Raw genomic sequence first — 4,611 nt, forward strand, 5'->3', positions numbered from 1 at the left:
GGACCCTGCACCTATTGCACCATCCCCCATGAACCCTACACCCATTGCACCATCTCCTCTGGACCCTGCAGCTCTTGCACCATCTCCCGTGGACCCCGCACCCCTTGCAATATCCCCTGCAGATCCTGCACCCATCACAACGTCCCCCGTTGATCCCGTGCCTATTGCACCATCCCCTATGGACCCTGAACCCATCGTTCTGCCTCCTGCAGATCCTGCACCCACCACCAAGTCCACAGCGGATTTTTTTTTTTTTTTTTTGCTTTTGCAAGGGAAACGGGGCAGGTGAAGGAAACCAGCTGCACATTTTCATGTCCTGGCTCCGCCACTTGGGCCAGAAACTCCAATTCTCGGGAACTCCAAGAGCAGTTTTGCAACCTGACCTCCTCGGGCCGTGCCAAGACCCAGCAGCCCCTACCCCATCCCCTTCCACGAGATTCTGCTGAATCGGCTGAAATCGGCCTGTTTCAGAGCCAGTTCCTTCTCCTGCTTCTCCTGTGAAGCTCTGCCAGGAGATTCTCAGGAAAATACAGATAAGCCCCATCTGGTTATAAAAAGGGAGATTTTGGGACCATCCCTGCGTGGTTTTTTCATCCATCTTCATACATCCATGGGCTTCGGGGAGAGGAAAGAGAGACGCTGAGGCAGAAAGGAGCCGGCGGGTAAGTGGGGTGGGATTGAGGTTTTATTTTGCCTTTTTTTTTTTTTCTTTTTTTTTGCATTTTGCCTTGTCCTGTCCGGGTGTGAGCCCGGGTGGGCGCCACCTGAACAAAAGCAAAATGGTGTCGGTGACGTCTCCGCTCACCACACGGGAGCCCCAGGTGGGTTAAATTGACTGCAAAACTATATAAAACGCAGATTTTATTTTTTTTCTTCCTCGTAAGGCCAGGTAGACCTGGTTTTGATGGAACCCGTTCCATAAATCCCCATTGGGCACGACGGCCTGGGTGTTAACCCCCACAGATGTTGAGTGACGATGGGGGACCAGCAGCTCTGAGAGCAAGGTGGGAGGAAGGCTCGGCCTTGCTATTTGGCCCCTTTTCGACCCAACTTTTGGTGATTTGAGGGGGCAGATTTCATCCTTGGGAGGCTTTGTGGAAGATTACCGGGAGGGTTTGATGGGAAGGGTGGGAGACCTTCGAGGTGGCGTCAGGAGGGGGTTTGGGGATTGTTGGGTTGGAGGAGGTGGCGAAGGGGTGACGCTGGGCCGAGGGGGTCGAGTAAGATTCAGCCCCAACCCAAAACGAGTTGCAAGAGGTTTCCACGGGGCCGAAAAAAGCCTTTTGGGACAATTTTGGGGCCAAGAGGGGATGCTGGAGACACCTGGGGCGCCTGTGAGCCCCAGCTGATCCCTGAGTGGCCTTTTTTTTTCGCAAAAAGAAAGCATTTTCATGGGGTTTGGTCGTTGTTTGTTTTCTTTCCCAGCGATGGCGACGAGCAGGACGCGGTGGCTCCCAATCTGCCTGGCGCTCTTCTGTGGTGAGCAGCAACCCAACCCCATTTCCTCCCCCCTCCTCCAAAAAATCGAATTTCCTGGGGTTAGGGATTATTTTAGGACTTTCTTCTGCAGCAAAAAGTCCTTATTCTCGGTTTCTTTATTTTTCAGAAAATCTGCCTTATTCCCTCATTTTCCCACAGCGAAAAGATCTTATTACGTCTTTGCCTCTTTACCAAAAATCTCTCACCCCCTGATTTTTTTTTTTTTCACCAGAGTCCTTATCAGCAGCTTGCCTTTTTTTTTTTTTTTTTTTTTTTTTTGTTTAGCAGAGCCCTTATCACCTTTTTTCCCCCAGGAAAAAAAAAAAAAAAGTCCTTATTTCCTCATTTTTTAAAGAAAATGCTCTTGTTCCCTGTTTGCTGTGTGGGTTTCTTGAGGTAAAAAAAAATAAAAAATATATATATATTACCAATTTCTTTTTTTTTAATCAGATAAAATAGCCGTTATACACAGAGGCTTTCTTTTAGGGTGACAAAAAGGCCTTATTGCCCCGCTTTTTTTTTAAAGAAAACTCCCTTTTATCACTTTTTATTTTAAGAAAAAAGTCCTTATTCCTTATTTACATGTGTAGTTACTTATCTGGTTCGTTTTTATCCTAGGAAAAAGTCTTTATTCCCTGTTTCTTTCAGAAAAAAAGCCCTTGCCATTTGTCTGTCTTTTCCACACCAAAAAGTCGTCACTATCTGTTTTCTTTCACTCAAATGCCCCTTTACCAGTAAATGCCCATTACCAGTTCTTTTTCACTAAAAAGCCCTTAATACCTTCCCCCCCTTCCACCCCCCCCCCCCCCACCCCCCCCCGGAAAAAAAAAGCCCTAATCACCATTTCCTTCTAGGAAAAAGATTTTATCACTTTAAAAAAACACAACAACCTGTTATTTCACTAACCTTCACCATCACCTGTTTATTTTTCAGAAAAAAAACCCCTCTTACTAGCTACTTTTCTTTCAGAAAAAAAAGCCCTTATTACCTGTTTTTTTTTTCCAGAAAAATCTCATTATTCCCTGTTTTTCACCAAAGTGCCCTTTTCCCTTGCTTTTTCTAAGGAAAAAAAAAACAAAACAAAACAAAACTCAAATTCCTGGTTTTACCAAAAAAGCCCTTATTACCTCTCTTTTTTCTATAAAAAACCTTATCACCTGGCGTTTTTAGGGTTTTTGGGGTTGGGTTTTTTGTTAGCTAAAAGATCTCATCACCTCTTTAGGACTTTTTTCCCAATAGAAGCCCTGATTTCCTGTTTTTTTTTTTCACCAAAAAGTCCGTATTAGCTGTTTGCTCTTGAGCAAAAAGTTCTTATTCCCATGTTTGTGGGATTCTTTTTTTTAAGAAAAAAACATGTTCCCCTTGGTTTTGGTATTTAAAAAAAAAATAAATTCTCACCTGTTCATGATACAAAATGCCATTTTTCCCTGTTGTTTGGGGGTTTTTATTATTTAAAAAAAAAAAAAAAAAAGCCTATATTACCTGTTTGGTTTGTATTTTTTTTCCCTTTAAGAAGAAAAAAGTTCATTTTAATCTGGTTTGGATTGAGGGCGGTGTCAAGAAAAAACCCTTAGTCCCTCATGGGTTTATAGCATTAAAAAACCTGTAATACCTGGGGGGGGGTGTGTGTGGGGGGGGGGTGTGGTATTTGGAGTTTCTTTCCCCCAGGAAACCAAACCAAACCAAACCACCTTATTATCTGTTTTATCAGAGAAAAATAAAAAAGCCTCATCACTTGTTCTTTATGCACACACACAAAAAAAATCCTATCACCTGTTTCTCACCAAAACCCTATTATCAGTTTGTTTTTTTTTTTTTCTTTTCCTTTCAGAAAAAGCCCTTATTACCCATATTTTTTAAGAAAAAGCCCTTAATTTTTTTTTTTTCTTGTTAACATCCACACACCTGGGTGGGTTTTTTTTCTTAAAAAAGAAAGAAGAAAAATTTTTAAAGGCCTTATTACTTCTTTTTATTGTTTTTGTTTGGGTTTTTTTTTAAAGAAAAATCCTTCCTACTTAGGAGGTTTTCATCAAGAAGTCTTTAAAACCAGCTTTGTTACCACCAAAATTCTATTATTCCTTCTATTTTCAGAAAAAGCCCATATTCCCCATTTTTTTCCAGCAAAAGATTCCTATTCTTATTTCCCTCCGCAACAAAAGTTCTTAGTTTTTTAAGACTGCGAGTTTCTGCAGCAAAAAAAAAGACCTATTTCCAGTGAAGTTTTTTTCAGGATTTTCTGCTGCAATTTCTGCATCCCAAAAAACCTTTCTCTTTTTGTTTTTTCCTTCACAACTTTGTGCAGGTTTCTTCTAAAAATGCTCTTATACCTGATTTTTATTTTTCCAGCCTTTCTATTAGAATTTCTGCAATAAACCCCTTCTGTTATGTGCTTTAAAAAAAAACAACAAACAAACAAAAGAAACCCACAAAAAAAAGGACAAAACAAAAACCCCCAAACTCCAAAATTTCTATTGCAATTTCTGCAGCAAAAAGCTTTTCTTTCCCATTTTTATTTTTCAAGCCTTTCTAACTGCATGTTTCAGCAAGAAAAAAACCCATATTTAATCCTTAATTTCTAATTTTCATAAACTTCTACTGCAATTTTTGCAGGAAAATTTATTTCCTCATTTCTTCGAGCTTTCCACTGTGTGTTTCTGTGGAAAAAAAAAAAGGTGTTATTCCCTATTTTTTTCAGAACATTCTGCAGCTTTTTTTTTTTCAACCAAACACCCTCATTCCTTGTTTGTTGCGGAACTTCCTGTTGCAAGTTTCTGCACCAAAAAAGAAGCAGCCTTATTTCTCGATTTTTAATTATTTTTTTTTTTACAATAGAATTTTTACAGTAGAAATTACTGTCATTTCTGCAGCTGACAACAACAAAAAAATAAAACAACAAAGACAAAAATCACCAAAAAAACACCATTTTCCCTGCTTTTCCCAGGTCTTTCCACCGCATCTTTCCGTGGCAAGGAATTCTTCACCGTCTTCCTGCAGAATTACGATGAATTCAGCCACCCCGACATCCACCTCCTCCTTACGGCTTACTTCAACTCCACCAAGGTGACGGTGAGAGCGCACGGCGGCACCTTCGCCAACAGCGTCATCCTTGGCAAAGACCAGTCAGTTTCTCTA

The 4,611-nt window shown here is 40.8% G+C and overlaps 1 long non-coding RNA gene across 1 annotated transcript; it reads left to right on the forward strand.

The window, feature by feature from the left end:
* The first annotated feature begins 79 nt into the window (after positions 1-79).
* On the forward strand, positions 80-4,591 carry LOC122153851. The gene is made up of 3 exons (XR_006165699.1): positions 80-662; positions 1,426-1,479; positions 4,421-4,591. It is a non-coding gene; the product is annotated as an uncharacterized LOC122153851 (long non-coding RNA).
* Positions 4,592-4,611: the final 20 nt, after the last annotated feature.

The sequence above is a fragment of the Tyto alba genome, unplaced genomic scaffold (assembly GCF_018691265.1).
Source record: "Tyto alba isolate M040663 unplaced genomic scaffold, T.alba_DEE_v4.0 Super-Scaffold_24, whole genome shotgun sequence".
Lineage (NCBI taxonomy): Eukaryota > Metazoa > Chordata > Aves > Strigiformes > Tytonidae > Tyto > Tyto alba.